The sequence below is a fragment of the Geotrypetes seraphini genome, chromosome 2 (genome assembly GCF_902459505.1).
Source record: "Geotrypetes seraphini chromosome 2, aGeoSer1.1, whole genome shotgun sequence".
Taxonomy (NCBI): Eukaryota; Metazoa; Chordata; class Amphibia; order Gymnophiona; family Dermophiidae; genus Geotrypetes; species Geotrypetes seraphini.
In genome coordinates, this window is record NC_047085.1 from 197,845,529 (window position 1) to 197,872,916 (window position 27,388).

Below are 27,388 nucleotides of genomic sequence, written 5' to 3' on the forward strand. Positions count from 1 at the left end.
ATATTCCAAACAAAGTAGAAAGTACTGATAGCAAAGTCTCATCAAAACTCCAAAAAGAACACAAAAAAAACAACTTAGATAACAGTTCAGGGTTTTCCTTTTTTCCAAACACTAGTCCATAATTCCCCTGAGGACTTGCTCTCCTCAGAGCTAGTTTGCCTCAGGATTCTCACTGCCTGCTTTCCAGCAGGTGTAAATGCACAAAATCCAGTTCTCTGCTCTGGTACCCTCAAAGATCACAGTTCCCAAAGCAGAAGCCTCCAGCAGCTTTAAAAGCACTGCTGGGCGGTGGAGAGTGTCCAAGGTTTGCCTTTCCAAAAGCTTTAAAATACAGCCTTCAAATTCCCTCCCTGGGTGTATGCAAACCTCTCCCCAAAAGGACACTTTCAGCTTCTTCAATGCCACCAAAAATTGCAGAGTTTCAAAACAAAGTCCAAAACATAACTCACAGTCTTAGGATTCTTTCTGGCACGTGGTGATTAAGCCCACTTCCATTGGCTCAAGAAATTCTCCAAACTCCTGTGGCAATACTCCTTCCAGTTCCATAGGAGTTTCTTCATCTGATATTGGCAGATCCAGGGAGTCACCAGCTTCTACAACCTCCATAGGTGTACAGCTATTATCCCTGCTTGGTCTGGGAGGGTCATCGGGAGAGCGAGTCCTCAACTTCCTCCCTAGCTTGCTTAACTGCCTGTTCCAAGCTGCTGGCTTTTCAAGTTAGGGGCCACGCCCTGATCTAACTGAGTCAGCCTGAAACTGCACGGCTCTTGGGCTCCCCTGGTGGTGACCTGGATAACGAATACCTTGAGAGTTCTTAGTTCTCCCGGCTCCCCCTGGTGGATAACCGGGCTTCCCGGCCCCTGACTCCGGAGGGTTAATAAGACCCAGGAAATCATCATAGTGACCAGGTCGGGCCTTGGGTATTCCCTTCCTGGACTTAAACTCCCCTTTCCTGCCGGCCCTGACCGGGACCTTGGTAGGCACGGCATCCATCTGGTCACAATATGTGCCGAACCGGTCCCTCCACTCCCAGTATGAAATATGCCTCAAAGCGCCCCCAGGTCGTGCCCTTCAACTGTAAACGATAGTCCTAATCCCACTTCATACCAAGCCACTGGAATTGAATGCCCCCGCAGATCAGATCCCTTAAAGGACTCCTCAACTTTAGAAAAGCAATAAAGATATACCTTTTCACCTAACCCCCTGCCCTTGACCAAAGGACTACAAAGAAATGTATATTGGTACCAGAACCTGTATGTGTCACATAAGGAAAACTTGGATTGTAAAATCTTGCACTGTAACTATGGCAAATCTAACCTGTATGTCAAATTAGGTTAAAACTGGTACTGAAAACCTTGCACTGTAAGGAGAACTATGGAAAATTGTAATCGGTAAACTGTATATTATGTATATTAATATTAGACCCCTAGTTTAAGGTTTAGTTTAGTTTAGTTTAGTTTAGTAATAACTTTAATAATAATAACTTTATTTTTGTATACCGCAATACCACAAGTAGTTCAGAGCGGTTTACAGAGGAAGAGACTGTATACAGACAGCAATGTTACAGAAAAAGACTTTCAAATTACATTAGCAAGTCAAGAGTAGTCAAGGTTTATCCGGAAGCATTTCAGAGATACAACAAATCAGGAAAGGAGTCAGAGAAATGTTTTAATTGATTGGTTAATTGATTACCCAATAATCCAAGTATGAGTGAACCTGCTGCCACCACCATCAGGTGCGAGGTGTGTTGCCAACTTGAATGGAAGTGCCGATAATTGAAAATGCTCTTCCAGCACATGGAACCTGAGGAACTTCCTGGACACAGGGGCAAACATTGATCCAGAATGACAGCCACAGGCAAAACATCAATCCAGAATGATGGCCACGGCACTGAATGTCTGAACAGGGAATTACGAAGGGATGAGATTCATGGTGGGGAAGAAGATTAAGAAGAGGATAAGCAGTGTAAAAACGCTACAGCAAGCGTGGTCCCTTTTTAGTATGTGTCAAGTTAGGATAAAAACTTGTATCGTAAACTTGTACTGAAATTATGTATGTTTAAACTGTAACCCATTCTGAGCTCTTTGGGGGACAACGGGATAGAAACCGAATTAAATAAATAAATAAATTGTGTATTTGGATTTTCAAAAGGCATATATATTACTTAATTTCTACATATTTCAACTGTGAGTTGATGTAGGTAAGACTCACTTTCAGCAGTTTTTGAAGACAAGTTTAGATTCAGCATGCAACACTGCATAATTTGGTCACTAGTAGTTTGTAAAATTTGAAAAAAATAAAAATCTTCCCCGCAAATTGACACGCCATATTGCCTCAGAATGCCTCTGCTCCTGTCTCCTCCTAAATGCCTAGCTTTTTTTTGGACATTCTCTAGCTAAACGTTGCACATTGGCTAGCACAAAATCTGGATTCTTTAAACGACACCCAATATCGCATGTGATTTAATGATCCATTAACAATCAATTAATGACAATTAGTACTAATTTAGATTTGGAGTGGACACAGATCTGACTGTGCACGATTCTTTACAGAACCATGCATAAAAATAAGAATAAAATTACTTGCTGTTAGTTTTCAAGGACCAATCACATGAAAGAATGATGCTTATCTGGGTGGTTGTATCCTTAAGCACACAGACACTCATAACATTGAATCTTGCATACTTGACGTACATATCATCTATTCTAGTGTATACTTATGAAGGGAGTTTTTAAAAATAAAGTAAAATTCTGGAATCTCTTCAGAGCACACCACTGTGCTGTGGCACACAGTTTGAAAGACATTGAGCTAGAGCCTCAGCACCCTCAGCTTGTGGGTTCAAACTCACACTGCTCCTTGTGACCCTGGGCAAGTCACCTAATCTCCCCCATTGGCCCAAGTACATTAGACAGATTGTGATCCCACCAGGACATACAGGGAAAAATGTTCAAGTACCTGAATAAACTTGTGAGCTCCTCTGAGAGAGCAGTATGGAAAAATAAATAAATAAATTTACAGAGTCTAGCCTAAAATGTTAAGGGCTTATTGAATTAAGATCCAATGCCAATTGTACAAGTCCTTTTTGAACAGTGAGCCCCCAGATTTTTATTTTGAGCAAGTCTTTAAAGTCATGATTCCACCACTTGTAAAAGCTTCACCTTTGATGGAGACAAATTTGAAATACTCTCCAACTGAGCTGCCATTTTCAACAAAGTGCCTTAAGCTGTGTAGTCTTCTCTTTACCTTGAAAAATAAAAAGCTAGTGGAAACTTCCAGAAACATCCAGTAAAAGGCCAATACTTGGATTTTTAAAGAAATAATTTTACCTAGGCCATATTGACCCTGATTCCACCACAAATAATGTCAGAAATTACTAGCACATTTGTAATACATTGAACAGCTGGCCCTGGAACCTGCTGAGGCATTTCAAGCCGTGGATTCTAATGGGGGAGTATTGCCTTAGAATGACATGAAATGGGTTGTATGTGTGATGGATATACTACTTGTAAAATTTTCAAACGTAGACAGCACTAATCTCATACTTTCTTTGACCTGACCTGTATCCAATTCCAGATTTTATTTATCAGGCAGAAGGGCTTTTGCGTGTGTCGAAATCTGTCAGGATCCCACCTTAAGATAAGCTGCATGGCAATTAGCGATACGGCTCGCAAATACTGTAGTTCTTTATTATTTGCATTTTATGTCTTTACCAGGGAGGGAAGGTAAAAAGCTATTTGAAGGCAAATTAAAGTTTTATAATTGCTCTGCCGTGCTGAGAGAATAATTCCTGAAGGTAGTGCTAGCAGACTTCAGCAAATCTCAGCATGTCAGAGCTACTCAGGGAAATACCTGGATTTGTTTACATAGAAATAAATCTCATCCTCCCTCTCTGGTTTTGAATGTGTTGGTGCTGGTACAAGCTGGAGCTGGTACACTTGACCCCCTCTTTACTCTTGCTCTTCTTCAAGGGCATGATTTCCCTTGATCTACTTTTTTCTTTTAGTATAAAGTAATAGAAATTTGCTTACCTAAGCTAAACTGCTGCTTCAAATAACCTATTTGAAGGATGATCTGCAGTGCTTTTAAAGTGCTGCATAACATTAAGAAAGAAAATGCATATACCTGGTTAATACAGTCACTGTATGTAGAAATGAATTTTGAGTACTGAAGCAGGTGATCAGTGACTTAGAGGTGACAGAAAATTTGTGTGTTTCTCAAGTCAGTTCTGGAGTACCTCCTTGCCAGTTAAGTTTTCACGGTATCCCCAATGAATAAGCATGGAAAGATTTGTATACAATAGAGGCAATGTATGCAAACCAATTTCATGTCTATTAATTGTGGATATCCTGAAAACCTGACTGGCAAGAGGTACTCCAAGACCGACTTGAGAAGCACTGGTACAGATGAAAAGAGAAACATTGAAATATGTTATAGATCAAGGGCGTCAAACTGCAGTCCTGGAGGTCTGCAATACAGTCTAATTTTCTGGAGATCCCTAATGGATCTGCAAGTGATATATTTGCATGCTGTGCCCCTAGTGCAGCCCACATTGGTTTGCAGCCCTTCAGAACTGCAGTGTGACACCCCTTTTATAGGCTATGGGGCTCATAATAATTTTAAAAAAAAAGTCTTAAAAGTGGCCTAAATGGGTACTTGGACGATCAAAAAACCTGATTGTCCAAGTACCCTTAACCAAAGCTGGTTTTAGATGTATCTAGAACCAGCTTAGGCCTTTGTTTAGGTTGGCCCACCTCCCACCCTTTCCCCTGCCTCTAAACGCAGAGGAGTTTTAAGATGAGGGGAAAGGGCAGGAGGTGGGCCGACCTAAACATAGTCGTACAGCAGGTATAACCAAAGGTTTAGGCAGGTTGCCTAGTCGGCACTTATACGTTTTGACTTAGACCAAGTTAAAATAGGTATAAGTGCCAAAAAAGGGGCCGCTGAGCTGATGGTGGCTGCCGCGATCAGCTCAGCAGCCCCGGCAACCTGCCTACCCCCCCCCCCCCAGCAACGATCGCGGCAGGAGAGATGGCTCATCTCTATTGCCGCGATAGTGAACTCCCACCCCCCCAGAATCGTGGCACTTTGGGGTGAGGATCACGGCAGGGGAAATGCCCAGCCGCGATCCTTACCCCGAAATGCCGCGGTTGGTGGGGATCGCTATCGCTACAGGAGAGATGAGCTATATCTCCTACCGTGATCCACCCCCCCCCCCCCCGACAGGACCGGGGCAGGAGGTAGCCCAAGCTCTCCTGCCCTGGAGACCAGCACCCTCCCTGACACGATCGGGGCAGGAGGGAGCCCAAGGCCTCCTGCCCCGATGACCCCCATATCTTCCCACTAAAATATGGGCAGGAGGATCCCAGGCCCTCCTGCTCTGATGCAGCCCCCCACATCTGGCCCCCCAAACCCTTGATTGTCCCCCCAAACACCCCCTCCACCAGCCGTCCATCTGGCAGGCCCGCCATCCTCAGCATTGCGGCCCTTAGGGTCTGATTGGCCCAGGCGCCTCAAGCCCTGCCCACAGGTGAGGCCTTAGGCACCTGGGCCAATCAGATTATGCCCAGTTGCCTTAGGCCCCTCCTGTGGGTGGGGGCTTAGGCACATGGGCTGGGTTGGACCATGTGCCTAAGGCCCTGCCCATAGGAGGGGCCTATGGCAACTGTGCCTATTCCGGTTGGCCCAGGCGCCTAAGGCCCCACCTGTGGGCAGGGCTTGAGGTACCTGGGCCAATCAGGCTCTAAGGCCCGCCATTCTGAGGATGGCGGGCCTGCCGGACGTACAGGCTTGGGATCCATCCATCCGGCCAACGTTCTTAAGGTACGGGGGGTATCGGGGTGGGTTTGCAGGGTCGGCAGGGGGTCTCATGGGTTAGCAAGGGGGGTTTTGGGGGGCTGATCAAGGGTTCGGGAGGGGCTGGACATGGGGGGCTGCATCAGGGCAGAAGGGCCTGGGATCCCTCCTGCCCGTATTTTAGTGGGGGTGGGGGGTATGGGGTCGCAGGGGCAGGAGAGCTTGGCCCTCCTGCTTCGATGTTGTGGGGGAGGATGCCGGTCTCTGGGGCAGGAGGGCTGGAGAATGCTGGAGAATGTGGTGAAATCAGCAGGGGTTTTTTTTTTTTTAATTCTTTATTAATTTTTAAATCAAATACAAAGTGCAATAGAATATACAAACACAATAGAATATACAAACACAATAGAATATACAAACAGCACTTATATCTAACAAATAATAATATAACTACATTCTACTCCCCCCCCCACTTCCCTCCTTCTCACCCTCCCTGGATGTATGAGAAACTCCTTTAGAAATTAAAGGCTTAAACTAGTGATCAGTTTTTACAAATTCCGCTATTGGACCCCAAGTCTTTTTAAATTTTTTATAATGTCCGAGTTGTTCCAAATTCATTCGCTCATATCTATAAAATTGGCACAGGGTTTCCCATTAAAAGTTGAAGTTTAGTCTGTCCCAGTTTTTCCAATTTTTTTGTAATTAACTGCATAGCTACCCCTGCCATAATAAGAAGTAATCTGTTCTTGCTTGCATTTAACTGGACTCTTAGGTTGTAATAAAGTCTCGACATTGGGATAGAAGTTTCCAATATCCTATTAATTTTACCCCATATAGACTTCCAAAAGTTGAGTACCAAGGGACAATAAAACAACAGGTGATTCAGTGTCTCTACTTCAAGATGACAGTGTCAGCATCTATTAGACTTTGAACTATCCAACTTTTGTAAACGAACAGGGGTCCAAAAAATTCTATATAACAGAAAAAAACAAGTCTGTCTCATAAAAGCTCATTCTCCAAGTCCAAATCTGTGGCCATTGAGTAGCAAAAATCTGCTGTTTTATCTCAATGCTCGAAATGTCTTTTAGGCTTGTTTTAGGTTTTTTATTCAAATATTCAGATATTAATTTGTACCACTTGGCGGCCTGGTGCCCTTGCCAATCTGTCTGGAAACATAGGCCCGGCAAGCTATACTAATTTTTTAAATTTCACCCATCAGGGAACCCTTTCTGAATGGCTTGTTTCAACTGCAGCCACTTATAACCTTGAGATTTTGAGATGCCAAATGATTGTTGCAATTGTAATAGATTTACCATTCTCTCATTCTGAATTACATCATCTAAAGCAGTGATTCCCAACCCTGTCCTGGAGGAACACCAGGCCAATCGGGTTTTCAGGCTAGCCCTAATGAATATGCATGAGAGAGATTTGCATATGATGGAAGTGATAGGCATGCAAATTTGCTTCATGCATATTCATTAGGGCTAGCCTGAAAACCCAATTGGCCTGGTGTTCCTTCAGGACAGGGTTGGGAACCACTGATCTAAAGTACGTATGCTTACCTGCAACCAATGTTTCCAGAGGATTTTAGACTCACCAATTTGTATCTTGGAGTTTAACCATAGAGACTGACACGTGGATTGTTTATTGGACTAGGTGTTAAATTATTAATAAATTTTAATGTATTCCAGGTGGAAAGAAAAATACTATTGTTCTTATATATTCTAGGCAGCTACTCAAAATATGGTTACGATGTAATGAGATGACTCTCTAATATCAGCCAATCTGGTAGATTATCCACGAGTTCAGGAAGGATCCAATACATACCCTGACACAAAATGAAGGCTTGATGGTACCTATAAAATTTTTGAAAATTTACCCTCTCTCCCCCCACTCGCCAATTGTGATTTTTGCAGATACTAAGGCTATTCTAGCAGTTTTAGCCAGACAAATAAATTTTGTAAGAATCCCATTTAATTTCTTATAAAAGGAACTTTGAAAATAAACTGGTAAAATACTCATTTGATAACAAACCACAGGCAAAATCATCATTTTGATGGTTTGGACTCTCCCCCACCAAGAAAGATGTAGTGAGTTCCAATGCTCACATATTTCTTTGACTTTCAGCAATAAAGATTTTTCATTTACTGTCATTGTGTCTTCCAATGTTTTTTGAATCATGCCCAAATATTTTATTCCCTCTTCCTTCCAAGGGAATGGATCAATTAAACCTTTTACACAATACACATTTAATGGAAGAACCTCTGATTTTCTCCAATTTATTTTGTAACCAGAAAATTTTCCAAATCGATCAATCAATTTCAGTAAATGTGGGATGGTAGATTCAGGATTCATCAAATGAAGCAATATATCATCTGCATAGGCCGAAACCTTGTATTCTCGACCTGCATATGGAATTCCCTGTATCTCCTTTGCCTGCTGAATGGCCAACAACAAGGGTTCCAAAACAATATCAAAAAGCAAAGGAGATAAGGGACATCCTTGTCTAACTCCCCTCTTCAGACAAAAACGCTCTGAGAATGTATTATTAATATATAATCTGGCAGAAGGGAAACTATACAAGGTTTGAATCATTTGAATAAATCCAGAACCTATTCCAAACCAATCCATTGCTTGATACATAAAAGTCCATTCAACATGATCAAAGGCCTTCTCTGCAACCAAAGAGACAGAGAAGGCCGAATCATCCATTGTTTTTGCTAAATTTAGCATATGAAATGCCAATCTGGTGTTATTTGCAGAATGTCTTTGAACAACAAAACCCATTTGATACATTCCAATTATGTAAGGGAGAGCCTTAGCCAACCTTAGAGCCAATAGTTTAGCCAGAATTTTTCCATCCACATTAATTAAAGAAATAGGCCTGTAGTTTGAAACCAACATGGGATCTCTGTTTGGCTTAGGCAAAACAATTGTTAAAGCTTCTGCCATAGTACCTGATATCTGACCCTTCATCAGTTGTCGAATATTGCCCACAAAAGACAGATGGATGTGCTGACGCGGCACTGTGTGGAGCAGTGTCATGTGCTGGAAGAGTTCCGGTGTTTTGTGTTGGATCACACACCCGTGACGCAATGGAGGGGTGATGTGAAAACTAAACTTTACCAGAGTGAGCAATGGTTCATTTTCTTTTTGGACACTATCTGGCCTAAAGGATTGAATCAAAGGATTGAATGGTGTGTGTTTTATTAGAGGTTTTTCCTGGGATTTTTTCTTTTCTTTGAGTGGAAATGGATCTAACCAGAAGTGATGTCAGGGGGACCATGGCTGTAAATCCAGGCATCAGTGTGGAGCATTCAGAGCTGGAGGGAGTGAGAACATTGGATATTTCCCTGATGCAGCCATTAGGTGGCGAAACAAGAGCCTTGATGATATAACTGCTTTTCTTCACTACAGCGTTGTGGATTAGCTGAGATGCAACTTCAACATGAACAGCTGTGGGCCCGATTGCAAAGGTCTGTGAGCAAGGATACCAGCTAGTGAAGATAAGTGAAGCATTTTTTCCTGTTCTTCTTTTGTTTCCCTTTGCACAGTGGTGTTGGTTAACCCATTTTGAAAATAGCATTTTGCACTTTGTGGAGTTTTTGCCAATGAGACAGAAGCTGACTAGCATATAACCCGTTGGGCTGCCATCTGATATTGAAAGCATTTTTTAATGCAGTTGAAGCTTTTTTCTCCACTATTAGTAAATGTGCTTCAGTGGGCTAATAACCACTAGGCTAGTAACATTGAGTATATTTTTGAGATTTTAATGTCTTTATCATATCTCCGCACCTTTTCTTCTCCTCTAGGATATACATCTTTAGCCTAAAATCTTAAAGGCCTAAACCCGATGTAAGTGTCTTTATTTGGGACTTTCCAAATATGTGAGGCCTATTGGAAACCATATCAAACTCAGGATATGATTACATTTATTCATCAAAGGTGACAAATTCAATTTTATATGGTAATTATTTAAACCCTAAGGAAAGATGAATTGTCCCTTATGTCAACCAGTAGTATATTTTCTGCTTCCCTCATGGCTTTGCGAAATCATATTTGTTTTCTATGTCAATTTGAGTAAGAAAGCTTGGGAATTTTTCTTCAAGAATGAGATTCCTCTGAATTTCATAAATGGTTCTAGAGAATAGGAGTTTACTGGTATCAACTACACAATTAGCGATCTTTGCTAGTAGATTTTTGTGAATTAGTTTATGTCTAATGGAAGACTATACTGTACATCAATACTAGAATGACTATATTCACCCATCCCCAATATTCAGCACTGTTTAACCAGCTAACTGGTACTCTTGCCTTCATCAGAGAGCAAGCTACTTGACAAATGGCAAGGCCCCTTATGAAGCGGTTTAGAAAGTAAGACCAAGAAACTACAAGTTGACTCAACCAGTTAAGTGGAAGGAAGCAAAAATCTTCCATGTGATATAAATTAAAGAAGTGAACTCCTATAACTGTGGCATTGGTCCAGGAGGAGGGCTTTGGATCTGAGAGCCCATCACAGTTCGAATCACTTTGAGCCACTTTTGGAGGCCAAATTGCAGCCATTTAGAAAATAGATTTGGAGCAACAGGTTCACCAGAATATGGATGTCTTTTCTAATATTCCAGGCTGAACATATCTCTTATCCCATGACATTATCAAGGACCCAGGATCCATAATAGATTCCAGAGGCCTAGTGACAGGCTATGTATGGTTAAAGAAGTGGATGTCATAGAAGAATCTATGTGGGTGTCGAGAAGTCCAGTTTATTTCAACTGGACCTGACCAAGAGGTATTACTTTCTGAATATCTATGCTGAATATCCAGGTATACCTTCGACTGCCACCGTTATTCTAATAAGTTTCTGGACAACTTAGGTTACATATTTTTGCATAGAAAAATGTAATGCCCTGCTGGCTACATGTGAAAAGGGCACAAAGATCTTCCATAATGATTACAGGGCAGGAGACAAGAAGGTTAGGCAATGGGGAAGGCAGTAAGAAGCCATGGTATGGAGGGGGAGTACAAAGGCAAGGAGATAAGGAACCAGGAATGAGAGGTAGAATGTAAAGGAGAGGAAGGAGAGAGATGATGGATGAGAAAGGAGATAGAAGATCATAGTGGGGGAAAGGTGGTTCAGAATGGAGTGTAAGAGAGATAGGGATGTGGGAGAAATGCATAAGAAAAATGTAGGGATAGGGGCAATAAATGGAGAAGGAGACCATGGGGAAGGTAAAATAGGAACAAGATAGGTAAGACAGCATGAGGAAGATGAGAGGAGAAAAGGCAGACAGAAGGGAGACTGAATGAGGAGAAAGATATATAAAGTTATGAAGGAAAAATAAGAGAATTGAAGGACAGTGGTGGGGAGAAATGAGAGAAGGCGGGAAGGTGTAGAAGAGGAAGAAGGAAGAGGAGACAAGATAAATGGTGAAAGGAGAGGGAAGGCAGTATGTGAGAGGTGAAGGAGGAAGTGTGAGTTTTGGGAGATGAGGGATGTGTCTCACTACACTACTGCAAGGGGCATCCTTCCATATAAGGTGATAAGTGCTGTATTGGTGGAGTTATTAGATGGCCAGGGTGGGGTATTGAGTGTGGATGTGCTAGGGGGAGAGGGGCATCATTATAGTGACAGTAGCTGCACTAATGGACTGATGCTGATCCCCCAAAACCTCACGGTTATTAGCAGTATATAAGAATTAAATTAAATTAAGTGCATCAGAGCTATCAGCAGTTGTGACAGCATGCAATTTGCAATAGTGGTCCACGTGTTAGCTGTCACAGCAGACCATATCATTCCATCCCAGCCATGCTTAGCACAGACTTTTTTTTACCATGCTGGCCTGCTTCATAGTGCAGTTGACATTAGCACAGGACTCTGCTAATGTCTACTACATGGTAAACCCCACGTTAAATGATCAATGCAGCTTAGTTAATAGGCCCTATAGCAGGGGTGTCAAAGTCCATCCTCGAAGACCGCAATCCAGTCGGGTTTTCAGGATTTCCCCAATGAATATGTATGAGATTTGTTTGAATGCACTGCTTTCATTGTATGCTAATAGATCTCATGCATATTCATTGGGAAAATCCTGAAAACCCGACTGGATTGTGGCCCTCGAGGAGGGACTTTGACACCCCTGCCCTATAGGAAGAAAATAAAACATAAGATGAAGACATACCAAGTTTTGAAACTATTTTGTTGAAAGTTGATCCTTTCTGTCATTTTGACTTTCTTTCTTCTTGAGCTCAAAACTAAACAGGCAAACTATGCCCATGACTGTGGTATTTCTAAAAGAGTTTTTGTGTGTTAAGAATTAAGGTTAAGGGGAGGCCCTTTGACTAAAGCTTAGTGCATGCTAATGGAATTATCATGCGCTAAATGCTAAGGGCACAGGTATAAAATGGGCTTCTTAGCATTTAGCGTGCACTGAGCTTTAGTAAAAGAGCCCCTTAGAGTACAGTAAGAAAATAACTAACTTATAATGAAAACCCTTTCCATTTTTTAAACTGCATTGCTTTGTAAATCTGATAGGTATGATGAAGCGCTCCTATGTCAAGCGGCAAGATGCAAAAAAATTAATCACTAGGCACACCCAGCTGTAGTTCCCAGCAATTAATAAAGAAATGTGACAACAAAGTATCTTCTCCAAATACCTGTTCAAAGTTCATTCAAGTGGGCGTTTTAATTGTTCTGCTACTGTAGGTCTTGTGGGTTTGATTACATCATAGAAGCCAATCTGGAATGCACATATTCTCGCTCACACCCACATTCTTTTCTATTTAAACAGCAAGGACTTGTGGATACATTTGCCAAGCTTGTATTTGCACATGCACTGTAATTTTTCCACAGAATAAAATATCATTGTTTACCTGGACACAGATAAGATATTAGAATGTGAACAAATATTTTGGGATGTAAAGAGAGTGTGGCACAGTGGTTGGAGCTATGGCCTCAGCACCCTGAGGATGCGGGTTCAAACCCTGTGACTCTGTGACCCTGGGCAAGTCACTTAATCCTCCACTGCCCCAGGTACATTAGATAGATTGTGAGACCACAGGACAGATAGGGAAAATGCTTGAAGCACCTGGATGTAAACCGCTTTAACTGTGGTTATAAAACTACAGAAAGATAGTATGCAAGTCCTTTTCCCTAAAATGTGCAATATTTCCATAACAGAGCTTGCTAGACAAAGAACAGCTGCAATTATACTGTAAGCAGTTAATTTTAATACTCTTCTCATGCTAAAGCAAAATACATATGTGACTCGCATAGAAACTCATGCATGTTCAAAGAAAATGATTATTGCCTGCAAAAGTCAGGACTAGATCTGTGTGAGATTTTGATTGTCTTGGTAGGTACTTGCTAAAGAATTAGATGATTCAAGGCAGTGGCATAGTGAGGGTGCGCCCCCTGCACCCTCCTCTCTGGACCCACCTCTGCTCCTTCCCTGCCCCCCAAACCATACGCGTGCCCTCCCTTCTCCCCCCCCCCCAATACCTCTTTATATCTTTGCCAGAACAAGCAACTTCTATGGCCTGCTGCTTGCACCGATGTTGTCTTTCTCTCTAATGTCACTTCCTTGCCCCCGCCGACTCGGAAGTGATTTCAGAGGTGAGTCAGGCTGGCGTGAGCAGCATTCTGGAGAATTTGCTCACGTTGGCAAAGATTTAAATAGGTACAGGGAGGGTGGAAGGGAGGGCGCAAGCTAGAGAGCTGCACGGGAACGGGGATGACGGGAATCCCGCGGGACCCGCGGGGATCCCGCGGGTTCCCCCTTTGGGTCACGGGGATCCCGTGGGGACGCCCCCTAGGGTCGCGGGGATCCCGTGGGGACGCCTCCGAGGGTCGCGGGGTTCCTGCGGGGTTGGATCGCAGCGGGGTTGGTCGAGCCGCGAGGGTAGTCTCCTTCTCCTTACCTGCCCTGTCGCAGCACACATCCGAACGGAAATCTTCCCGATGTCAGCGCTGACGTCGGAGGGAGGGCTTAAGCAAAGCCCTCCCTTCCTCCGACGTCAGCGCTGACATCAGGAAGACTTCCGGTCGGCTGTGTGCGGCAGGGCAGGTAGGAAGAAGGCAATGGCGTACGAAAGAGGGGGGAGGGGGCGGACCGCCCCGGAGAATGTGCACAGCCGGTCAGATCCCCCGATCGACCGACAACAGGCCCGGCCGACAAATCTCCCTGCCCTGTAGCCGCAAATCTAAATTACCTCTTACAGCAGCTTCACTACTCCAGCTGCTGTAAGAAGGTAATTTAGATTCGCGGCTACAGGACAGGGAGATTTGTCCGACCGGGCCTGTTCTGTTGTCGGTCGGGTGCAAAAGCGCCACAAAGGTGGAGGCAGGGAGGGAGGAAAGGTGGAGTGGAGAAGAAAAGACGCTTAAGGGGGGAGAAGGCCGCTGAAAGTACTGGGGAAGACAAAGGGGTGGAAAAGAACGCTGAAAGGACATGGGGTAAACGGGAGAAAGGGGGGGGGAAGGTCCCTGAAAGCACTGGGGAAGACAAAGGGGTGGAGAATGCCACTGAAAGGACATGGGGAAGACAGAGGGGGGAGAAGGCCGCTGAAAGGACATGGGGAAGGCAGAGAGGGGAGAAGGATGCTGCCTGACAGGACATGGGAAAGATGGTGGGGGAGAAGGACACTGAAAGGAAATGGGGAAGAGGGAATGGGAAGAAGACGCTGGCAGGGAAGAAGTCAGAGGTACCAGACTATGGGGGGAGCGGAGGGAAAAAGATGGGTGCCAGACCAATTTGGGAGGGGGGAGAAAGGGAGAGGCACAGTAACAGAGCAAATGGAAGACACAGAGAGAAGAGAGGCAGTGGATGGAAGGAATTGAATGAGAACATGAAGAAAGCAGAAACCAGGCAATAAAGGTAGGAAAAAAATTATTATTATTTTTTTTTTTTGCTTAAGGATAAAGTAGTATATTAGTTGTGTTGATAAAAATTTATAAACATTAGAGGCTCTGGTAGAAACCCGTTTACAAAGTATGTATTCTTCCCAATTAATATTTCCAAATTAATAAAGTCTTTTTGCTTATTTTTAAATGGGTTTCTACCAGAGCCTTTAATTCAGTAGCATAATTAAATGAAATAACTATTTCTGTAGTTTATAGGGACAGGCGGGGACGTAGGGGATTCCTCGCGGGGACGGGTGGGGACGGAGGGGATTCCTCACGGGGACGGGTGGGGACGGAGGGATTCCTCGCGGGGACGGGTGGGGACGGGTGGGAGTCCTCACGGGGACGGGTGGGGACGGGTGGGACTTTGGCGGGGACAGGTGGGGACGGGTGGGATTTCTGTCCCCGCGCAACTCTCTAGCGCAAGCATGGTGTTGAGGGGGCAGAGAGGTGTTGGAATTCTCACCATGATGGTGCCCCGGGGTAGAGAGTTGCGCGGGGACAGAAATCCCACCCGTCCCCACCCGTCCCCGCCAAAGTCCCACCCGTCCCCACCCGTCCCCGTGAGGACTCCCACCCGTCCCCACCCGTCCCCGCGAGGAATCCCTCCGTCCCCACCCGTCCCCGCGAGGAATCCCCTCCGTCCCCACCCGTCCCCGCGAGGAATCCCCTACGTCCCCGCCTGTCCCTATAAACTACAGAAATAGTTATTTCATTTAATTATGCTACTGAATTAAAGGCTCTGGTAGAAACCCATTTAAAAATAAGCAAAAAGACTTTATTAATTTGGAAATATTAATTGGGAAGAATACATACTTTGTAAACGGGTTTCTACCAGAGCCTCTAATGTTTATAAATTTTTATCAACACAACTAATATACTACTTTATCCTTAAGCAAAAAAAAATAATAATAATAATTTTTTTCCTACCTTTATTGCCTGGTTTCTGCTTTCTTCATGTTCTCATTCAATTCCTTCCATCCACTGCCTCTCTTCTCTCTGTGTCTTCCATTTGCTCTGTTACTGTGCCTCTCCCTTTCTCCCCCCTCCCAAATTGGTCTGGCACCCATCTTTTTCCCTCCGCTCCCCCCATAGTCTGGTACCTCTGTCTTCTTCCCTGCCAGCGTCTTCTTCCCATTCCCTCTTCCCCATTTCCTTTCAGTGTCCTTCTCCCCCACCATCTTTCCCATGTCCTGTCAGGCAGCATCCTTCTCCCCTCTCTGCCTTCCCCATGTCCTTTCAGCGGCCTTCTCCCCCCTCTGTCTTCCCCATGTCCTTTCAGTGGCATTCTCCACCCCTTTGTCTTCCCCAGTGCTTTCAGGGACCTTCCCCCCCCCTTTCTCCCGTTTACCCCATGTCCTTTCAGCGTTCTTTTCCACCCCTTTGTCTTCCCCAGTACTTTCAGCGGCCTTCTCCCCCCTTAAGCGTCTTTTCTTCTCCACTCCACCTTTCCTCCCTCCCTGCCTCCACCTTTGTGGCGCTTTTGCACCCGACCGACAACAGAACAGGCCCGGTCGGACAAATCTCCCTGTCCTGTAGCCGCGAATCTAAATTACCTTCTTACAGCAGCTGGAGTAGTGAAGCTGCTGTAAGAGGTAATTTAGATTCGCGGCTACAGGGCAGGGAGATTTGTCGGCCGGGCCTGTTGTCGGTCGATCGGGGGATCTGACCGGCTGTGCACATTCTCCGGGGCGGTCCGCCCCCTCCCCCCTCTTTCGTACGCCATTGCCTTCTTCCTACCTGCCCTGCCGCACACAGCCGACCGGAAGTCTTCCTGATGTCAGCGCTGACGTCGGAGGAAGGGAGGGCTTTGCTTAAGCCCTCCCTCCGACGTCAGCGCTGACATCGGGAAGATTTCCGTTCGGATGTGTGCTGCGACAGGGCAGGTAAGGAGAAGGAGACTACCCTCGCGGCTCGACCAACCCCGCTACGATCCAACCCCGCAGGAACCCCGTGACCCTCGGAGGCATCCCCACGGGATCCCCGCGACCCTAGGGGGCATCCCCACGGGATCCCCGTGACCCAAAGGGGGAACCCGCGGGATCCCCGCGGGTCCCGCGGGATTCCCGTCATCCCCGTTCCCGTGCAGCTCTCTACCCCGGGGCGGTCTGCCCCCCCCACCCACCTTTTGTATGCCACTGATTCAAGGGCTGGCAATTTTAGTAGATATGCACAATCATGTCAGTCCACTGACCTTCCTCTTAGCACACTGAGAAATTAAGGGACATACTGCTTGATATTTAGACTGCAGGAGAGAGCCGGATGTCTCTTATGGTCCATGGCAAAACTAGAAATTCAATGCTGGCACCATATCCGATGGCCAGTGTTGAACTTCTGGTTTAGATTTGACTGGCTGAGACATAGCTGGCTAAGCTAATCATCGGCTGGCCAGCTAAGAAAAGGACCAGTGATCCACAAACAAAATTGAAAGTCCAAAAGCACAAGGAGGAACACAAGTCTCTGGAGATCCAGGAAATATAAGTTTAATTCAAATGGTTCAAATAAAAACAATCTCAGGATTTATATCAGGTACAATTTTAGGTGTTGCTGATGTTTAGTACTCACAAAGGTAAGACTTGGACCCTACACGGTCCATGTTTCAGCTATATTCAGCCTTCTTCAGGGGTCCTTAATAAATAAATAAATAAACAAAATAAAATAAACATAAATCAAAATGTATTTTCTTGTATTCCATCACACAAAGATAAGTTAGAAACACAGAAACAGAAACATAGAGTTTGACGGCAGAAAAGGGCCGGTGGCCCAACAAGTCTGCCCACACAATAACCCTCCCTCCCACAAGTCTACTCGAGACGAACCCTCCCTCCCTGAAGTATCCATCTTTTAAGCAAAATCCTGTGGTACCCCCACCTGTTGGTCCCATCGACGCTTGAAGTCAAGCACGCTACTGGCCTCGACCACCTGGCGAGGAAGACTATTCCATCGATCGATCACCCGTTCGGTGAATGGAGTTTTTGTTGTCCTCTGCTCGAATGTTTATTCTGTTATGTTATTGTCCCCCATGGCATGGCATGGCATCTTTTTTTGATGTGTTAATTGAGAACAAGATTGGGGGTAAGTGCTCCGATGTTCCTAGGAATTCTACAAGTATTGCAGCATTTATCATGCCGACTCATGCTAAAAACCTCTAGCGTAGCTTGATAAAAGGGGTCCTGTATTATTAGGGGACTTTAATATTCATGCAGATCAGATTGATGCTGAATTACAGGCTGCTGCTTGTATATTTTTAAATGCTCTGGAAGGATTAGGGTGGTCTCAAATTGTCTCAGTTCCTACACATAAGGCAGGCCATATATTGGATCTCTGCTTTGTAAGTTTTGAATTGTTGAACTCAATTGGCTTATCTATTAGCACAGGTCCTGTCCCATGGTCTGAAAGTTGGTATTTCAGTTCTTCCTCAAAACGAACAGAAATCAAGGAAGTCTTATTTTGTAATTAGGGAAGAGGTGGACTTAATATGGCTTCCAAAGTTGGACACATTAAGTCAACTTGAAGTGTCTATTACAGTTGGCAGCTGGTATGATACTCTTACTGCTTGTTTAGACATAGTAGCACCTTTGAGGAAAATTACTGCCTGATGATCCCATGCTGTCCCATGGTTCTTGGATGAGATAAAAAGCTTCAAGCAATTGTTGAGATGGATAGAACAAAAATGGTGAGAACATCTTGATCAGGACTCTTTGATAGAATATCAAAATCTTCTTGGTGTGTATAAGTGTACTACTTTAGAAGCTAAGAAGGCATATTTTGGCCAGAAAATAGGACAATCAGAAGTTCTCTCTAAAGAGAAATGAAATTCATAAATTCACCGTCGTCACAAAATGCTAGTTCTTTTTTTAGCCAGGATTTTTTAGCCTGCTTTGTAGCCAAAGTTCAGGATATTTCTTTTCAATTAGGTAAGAAGCCTCTGTCAGTGATTTCTCATGCTCAGGATGTCTTGTGGTTTGAGTTTGAGATTGTTTCTGGGACTTAATTAAATATGATTATACAGGGACTAAATACATTTACTTATTCCCTGGATCCCTGTCCTATTGGTGTGCTTTCTATTATGGGGAAGCTTTGATACCTTCCATTTTGACTATAATATCATGGTCATTATCGGAGGGCTGTGGGCCTAGTGGATTAACATAATAATTCATCCCTTATTTAAAAATCAACAGAATGGTCTTGAGTTAGAGCATTATCGCCCAATTTTAACTTTAAGGGCCTGTTTTACAAAGCCGCGCTAGCGGCTGCCGTACGGCAACAGCCACAAAACCCTTTAAATCTCTATGGGCTTCGGGGCCATTACCGCAGCTTTGTAAAATAGGCCCTATATTTTCTTGCCAAAGTATTAAAGAGATTTTCTAGATAAGTACAGTATTCTTGATGACTCTCAGTTTGGATTTCATTTTAAACATTCTACAGAGCCTGCTGTTCGTGTCAGCTTTGGACTTCATACGTTTTGGCCTTGATCATGGCAATTGTTTCCTTATGATTCTGTTGGACATTTTGTCTGATTTTGATACAGTTAGCCATCATATTTTATTGCTGAGGCTCAAATCTCTGGGAATTAGAGTAATAGATAGTAAAGTAATAGAGTAGTAGAGTAATAGATCATTACAGGTCATTGACCTGGGGGGGGGGGGGCCACCGCGGGATCAGACTGCTGGGCGTGATGGACCTATGGTCTGACTCAGCAGAGGCAATGCTTATGTGCTTATGTGCTTATGAATTGGAAGTAAGGTTTTGGAGTGGTTCCGTTCTTTTTTGTCTGAAAGAACTTTTTATGTGGAGGTATCTCAAAACTGCTTGAACTGGCCTGTTCTTACAAAAGGTATACCTCAAGGATCTGCTTTATCGGCTGTACTTTTTAGTATTTATTTATTGCCTCTCTCAGGGCAGGATTAACCAATAGGCCAAGTAGGCACGTGCCTAGGGTCCGAAATGGTTAGGGGGGCCCGATGAAGAAGGGCATCAACATTGTTTTTTCCAAACGGCGATGGGCCCCTCCAGCATCGATTGGCAACGCGGGCCCCCCCCCCCTTTTTTGGCAACGCGGGCCCCACCCCGATCGGCAACGCGGCAGACCCCCATCAACGGAAAGTAAGACAAGCATGCAATGCGGGTAAGAAAATCAACAGGAACTATAATTGTGCAAGCGGTGCTGCTTGCCCAAAGCTTCCCTCTGACGCAGCTTCCTGTTTCTGCCTGGGCGCATGGTAGGGTGGGGCAGGGCAGGGGGGCCCAGTGTACTTGGGTGCCTAGGGGCCCTCGATGAATTAATCCTGCCCTGGCCTCGCTGTCAGGAATTTAGAATATTGGGTTTAACCTTTTGGCTATATGCCAATGATATAGAGTTTCTGATTCCAAAGCAAGGTTCTTTGCCTGATGCTGTCTTGCAGCTTGATAATTATTTACAGGTGATTAAAGATTGGATGTGCCAGAATTAGTTTAAATTAAATGTTGCAAAGACTCAAATTTTATGTTTTGGACAGAGTAATCAGTTGGATATGTTTCCATCGGAGCTTGTGTTTGATGATGTGAAGATCCCAGTTTCTAACCAATGCAAATACCTATGCTTTATTCTTGATTCTACTTTATCTTTTAAACCGCAAGTTAAGGCTGTGGTGTAGTGTAGAAGGCTTTTTTTAAAGATTCGTTTATTACACAGATTGAGAGTTTTCTCTCATTGGATAATTTTTGCAGTGTTATTACTGCAGTGCTAACTCCTGTGTTTGATTATTGAAATCTACTCTACCTTGGTTTACCTAAGTATGTTACTTAGGCCTTACTGTAACCTGAGGGTTATGAAATACATTAAAAAGCCCAGAGTTTAGTTAATGCTGGGGCTAGGTAAAAATGCATTTGCATGTGTTGTATAAGATACTCTGGAGTATTTATGCCAATGTTGTGCTTTAAAATATTAAACCCACATTTAGTGATGTTCCAAGTGGCCAGTAGAGGTGCTGTTAGTAGTTTCCTAATGCAGTCCTTTAAGGTGACACATGCTGATAGGAAGTTTAATGTTGAAATGTTTTCACAGAACATTGTTTATGGGAATGCTTTTGGTTAAATTCAGTGATTTTGTTTTAAAACTGAATGCTTTATGTGTTAAAACTACCACCTGCTCAAGAGGAGGCGGTAGCGGCTAGTGCGTCCAGCGGTTTAGTGCACGGTATTACGCGCATTAAGCCGCTAACGCACCTTCGGAAAAGGAGTCCTCAGTCTGCTACAATAGTCAGTTTAAGGTTAAAAAAAAATAAATAAAAATGAAGTAGTTTAGATAGAATTCTAGTTAAACAAACCATTTTTGTTTCTTTTAAACTCAGTTACTGGAACAGTTCTTAGGTATCCTGAGATGACAGGCAAACTTAAGATACTGATACTAAAGGGAGTGAGGGTTTTTTCCCTCTTTTTTATTTGACTTAGAGAGGTATAGGGAGAAAAACAGATGAAGGAAAGAGGTCTGAAGATAGAAGAATAAAGAACAAAGGTAAGTAAAACTCACCAAAGACAGAAAAGTCATTTAATTTCTATTAAGAAAAACCCTTACCTACCTGAAGTTAAGACTCTATGACTTTAAATGACATTTATGATCCTGAGGGACTGTTTAATAGAAAGAGAGGTTTCTGTACTGTAAAGGAAACACTATTGTTCAGTCATCAGTATGTAATTGTGATAAATAGTAAATGCTGAAACACATTAGAGTATTAGAATAATGGATCCACTTAGGCATATGTTATTAAAGCATAATGATAAGCACTTTATAACTTATTAAAAGATTTTGTTTTTAAACCTGCTTTTAATCATTTTAAATAAAACATTTATTGAATAGGTGCAATAGATTTGTTTGTTAACCTTGCATCTAGTCTTGTTACTCTTTATCATATTTATAACCTTTGTATGTTTTATCTGATGTTCAAACCATTTAGTCCTAGCCAGTTCTCTTAAAAACCAAATTAAGAGTAGCTAGTGTTAATTTTTCTCCTGACTTTCCTCCTTTTCTGGCTGGGTGTTGAGCAGATCCGCTTGGACTCACGACTACAATTTAGGATCCTCAGCACTTTGGCTCAGAAAAGGAGGGGGGTTAAGATTACAACTTGCACAGAATGCTGCTGCACAGATTATTGATCATATTATGCCTCTTTTGTGTTACTTGCATTGGCTCCATATATTATCTCATATTGAATTTAAAGTGGTATGATTGATTTTCAAGATATTGAACATATGAACATAAGAATTGCCGCTGCTGGGTCAGACCAGTGGTCCATCATACCCGGCAGTCCGTTCACGCGGCAGCCCTTAGGTCAAAGACTAGTGCCCTGATTGAGTCTAGCCTTACCTGCGTACGTGCCGGTTCAGCAGGAACTTGTCTAACCTTGTCTTGAATCCCTGGAGGGTGCTTTCCCCTATAACAGCCTCCGGAAGAATGTTCCAGCTTTCTATCACTCTCTGGGTGAAGAAGAACTTCCTTACGTTTGTACGGAATCTATCCCCTTTTAACTTTAGAGAGTGCCCTCTCGTTCTCTCTACCTTGGAGAAGGTGAATAACCTCTCTTTATCTACTAAGTCTATTCCCTTTATTATCTTGAATGTTTCGATCATGTCTCCTCTCAGTTTCTCTAATCTCTCAGTGTATGGCAGCTTCTCCAGCCCCTTAACCATTTAGTCGCTCTTATCTGGACTCTTTCGAGTAGTACAATGTCCTTCTTCATGTACGGCAACCAGTGCTTGACGCAGTATTCCAGGTGGGGGTGTACCATGGCCTGGTACAGTGGCATGATAACCTTCTTCGATCTGTTTGTGATCCCTTTCTTAATCATTCCTAGCATTCTATTCACCCTTTTCGCCACCGCTGACGCGCATTACGCAGACAGCTTCATTGGCTTGTCTACCACTACTCCCAAGTTTCTTTCCTGGGAGGTCTCTCCGAGTACTGCACTGGACATCCTGTATTTGTGTATAAGATTTTTGTTACCAACATGCATTACCTTGCACTTATTCACATTAAACCTCATGCCATGTCTCAGCCCAGTGTCACGTTGCAGATCTTCGCAATCCTTCTGTGTCTTCACTACTCTGAATAACTTTGTATCATTTAATCACCTCGCTCGTTGTACCAATTTCCAGGTCATTTATAAATATGTTGAAGAGCACGGGTCTGAGCACCAAACCCTGCAACACTCCACTCGTGATGCTTTTCCAGTCCGAATATTATCCATTTACCCCTCACTCTCTGTTTCCTATCCACTAACCCTTTTTTAATCCATGTATTTCACCCTCGATTCCATGGCTTGCAATTTTTTGAAGCAGTCATTCATGCGGGACCTTGTCAAAAGCCTTTTGAAAATCCAGATATACAATGTCGACCAGGTCACCCTTGTCTATCTGCCTGTTTACTCCCTCAAAGAAGTGCAGTAAGTTCATCAAGCAAGATCTTCCTTTGCTAAAGCCGTGCTGGCTGGTCCTCATCAGATTGTGTCCGTCAAGGTGATCAATGATGCAGTCCTTTATCAGCGCCTCTACCATCTTTCCTGGTACCGAGGTTAGACTCACAAGTCTGTAGTTTCCCGGATCTCCCCTCGAACCTTTCTTGAAGATCGGCGTAACATTCGCCACTTTCTAGTCTTCCGGAATCCTTCCTGATTTGATTGACAAATTGGCTATAACCCCTTTCAGTTCCTTGATTACCCTTGGATGGATGCCATCCGGTCCCGGGGATTTATAGTTTTTAAGCCTATCAATCTGCCTGCATACCTCTTCTGGACTGACCGTCAACCCTGTAAGTTTCCCATTTTCATTTCCTGCGTATAGCCTGTCAGCTTCTGGTATATTGTATATATCCTTTTCGGTAAATACAGATTCAAAAAATGTGTTTAGTTTGTCGGCGATGGCTTTGTTCTTTAGTACTCCCTTTATTCCATGGTCATCCAACAGCCCCATCACTTCCTTCGCAGGTCGTTTCCCCTTAATATATTGAAAGAACGGCTTGAAGTTTTTTTGCTTCCTTGGCTATTTTTGCCTCGTAGTCTCTTTTGGCCCCTCTTACCGCCTTAAGGCACCTTCTTTGATGTTGTTTGTGCTTTTCAAGTTTTCGTCCATTTTTGACCTTTTCCATTCCTTAAATGAAGTCTTCTTGTCTCTGATTGCTTCCTTCACCTCTACAGTGAGCCACGCCGGTTCCTTGTTCTTTTTCCTCATGGATCCCTTATTGATACGCGGTATATATAGATTTTGCGCTTCGGTGACTGTCCTTAAAAAGGGACCATGCATGCTCTAGCATTTTTACAGTGTTTATCCTCATCTTAATCTTCCTCCCCACCATGATTCTCATCCCTTCATAATTCCCTTTTCGGAAGTTCAGTGTTGTGGCCGTCGTTCTGAATCGATGTTTTGCCCCTGTGTCCAGGTTGAAGTGGATCATATTGTGATCACTGTTTCCCAGCATCCCTTCTACTTTTACACCTTGCGCCGGTCCTTATAGTCCATTTAGAATTAAGTCCAGAATTGCATTTCCTCTTGTATTTTCCTTGACAAGTTGCTCCAGGAAGCAATCGCCTACAACATCCAGGAACTTGGTCTCCCTACTGCAGCTGGAGGTGCTTAGGTTCCAATCTATCCCCGGATAATTGAAGTCGCCCATGATAACTGCAGTTGCATTTAATCTTGTCCATCATTTCTCCATCAGTTTCTTTGGATTGCCCTGGGGGTCAGTAGTAGATGCTGATCTTTGTTTCTGTTCCATTTGTTCCTGGTATTTTGGCCCATAGAGACTCTACCTTATTTTTCGTTTCCGGTGTATTCTTTCCAGTAGACTCAATTCCCTCTGATGTATAGGGCAATACCCCCACTTTTTTGTCCTACTCTGTCTCTGTGGTAAAGCTTGTATCCCGGTAGCCCAGTGTCCCAGACATTTTCCTCATTCCACCATGTTTCCGTGATGCCGATGATGTCAAGGTTATCTTTTTTGCCTTAGCTTCCAATTCTCCCATCTTATTCCTTAGGCTCCTTCCGTTCATGTACATACACTTGAGTTTGCGGCCTGTTACTTTCTTGCATTTCCTTCCCTCTTGTGTCCCTTTCGATCCATCAGTCTTCCCCACAATCTTCCGGCATGGTATCCTCTGGGTATACCGTTTCCCGAACCATCGACTCTTGATCAACTGTCAGCTTTCCCCTTCTTCCTAGTTTAAAAACTTCTCAAATGTTGCTTGCAAATAACCTCGTTCCATCTCCGCTGAGGTGGAGTCCATCCTTCCTGTATATCTTGCTCTTCCCCCAGAACGTTATCCAGTTGCGCATGAAGTGGAATCCTCCTTTCTTGCACCAGCGCCTCATCCACGCATTGACTGCTTGCAGCTCCATCTGCTTCGACCCGTCGGCCCTGGGTACCGGCAAGATCTCTGAGAACGCTACCCTCAGCGTTCTGGTCTTCAGCTTCCTTCCTAACATCCGGAACTGGTCCTTCAGTGTTTTCTTGCTGTAGTTCCTGTTATTCATGTTGTTTGTCCCCATGTGGATCACCACCACCATATCTCCCCCTTTCACACTGTCAATGATCCTGTCGATGCGGCTCACTATATCTTCTATCTTGGCTACCTTTCTACCTCCTGCTATGTGGCTGTCGACTTTTCTGATGATGGAGTCCCCTACGACGATTGCTGTCCTTTCTATCTTCTCTTGTCTCTCTAGCCACAGGTCCGTGTCCTCGATGTTTGTCCATCTCCAGCTGTAGGTCTGTGACCTCTGTGCAGTTCCATCTTCCCCCATCCTGCGCTTCCTTACACCAGACTCATCTTCCAATGGGTTCTTTCTGCTTTTTGAGGTCTCACTGCTGTGACACCTATTCCTTCCTTGTGATTATCCTCCAGGTGGTCCTCACTCTCTGTAGCTGTATCTTGGCAGTTCCACTGTTGTTGGTGATTTTCCAGGGCCTCCCTATATGCCTCCTCGATGAACTTCTCTAACTCCCTGACTTCTTTCTCAATGGTTCAGATAATTTCACCTCCAAATTCTCAACAGCTATATTGTCCGATCTTCCCTTCAACCTAGTGGAGCTCCTTGTTCCAGCCTCAGTTCCTCCATTTGCTGCAGGGACAGACCTCCCGGGAATCTCCTCAGGCCATCCCACCTTCGCTGCATCTGAGCCAATTCCCCCAGCTGGTAACTGCTCCACATCTGTTGTTATGAGAGGTAGAGTCCCAGCACTGGAACCTGGTATGGCAACCTCTTCGATATCCATACTCGAGCTTCCCCTCGACCTCTGTGTTTCACTTCCTGGTTGAAGTGGATTCTTGTGGTCTTCGGGGCTCAGTGAAGCCTCAGCTGCACTGTGGGCAAAATCACCGCCGCTGCAACAGCCCCAAGTACACTGCGACTTAAGAAAGTCTCCTGTGATAAAGGGAGGGCGGGAGGGAAAGCTGCCTCCGAGGGACAGGAATGACTCTGAACCTCAGAGGCATGTGCTATTTATCCCCCTCCCATCATGCCCTGCTCCTGCTCCACCCTGCCCCCCCCTTCCATCCTAAGAGCCGCATCTCCCTGGGCGACCAACCCGGGCCATCCAGACCAGCTCTCGGGCTCTTTTTAACATATGGATCTGGAATAGCCCAGTTGTCGCCCCACTTCCCCCATCACCCCTTACCTTCTTGTTCACCAAAACTCCTCACTTTCCTGTTTATCCCATTTCATATAACCTCAACAATAATGACCACCATAAATAACCACAGACTCTTTATTGATGGCAATATCCAGGCCGCAGCTTGTTTATTGGGACAAGTAAATAAGCAATTAACAATTGCTTCACTTCCCAAGCTACAAAAACAATGCAATTTTACAAATCACAATTATATTCCACCTGACCCCGCCATAAGAGCAAGAGCCTAGGGGGTGGCATGAACCTCCATGCCCCTTTTCCATGACATGTCCCTAAATGACTTCCCCCTAATGACTCATCCCCGGATGAGCCTGCGGGGGGGGGAGTAGGCATGTACCTCCATCCCCCCCATGCCGGGTCATATGCCCGTCCAACCCTATGGCATGATCAAATACCACCCCACAAACACATGGCGCCCATACAGCAGCCCCACAGCAATCCTTCATTCATGGGCCTCATTGAAAAGCCAACAGAACTGCCTGTACTTAACACAAGATACCGCAGGACCACCCCAGCCCAGCATACCCACTGCAACCACTGAACAGCCCCTCACAGGCAGTGGCACAGCCCGAAGCACCTGGCCAGCACCCCACAACATCCACGCCAGCATGCCCTCACACTGCTCAGTCCCTGAGGAACCAGCAGAACCACCTGGCCCTGCCACTAACAGACATAGCCACAGCCCAGCCCCCACGGTCTGCAGCAGGCAAACCACCCGAAGGAGGAGGGATGTCACCAACCTGAGCACTCCGACTGCAATCATGCAACTCACGCCAGATGCCAGCATGACCCCGCACCATCTGATCTCCCCCTCCAATAGCACACTGAACCACCCAGTCCTCCCACAACCAGTCACCACCGCACCCACAAAAACAGCCCCATGATCAGCGGCAGGTCAGTCCATATCAGACGAGGAAAGGAGCAGAAGCCCACAGCACATGAACTGCTGCCCTGTCCCCACAGATACCCACTGAACCACAGTACTCCCACGACCAACCGGCAATCACAGACATGGCCGACGAACCATCCCAACCAGTCAAAGG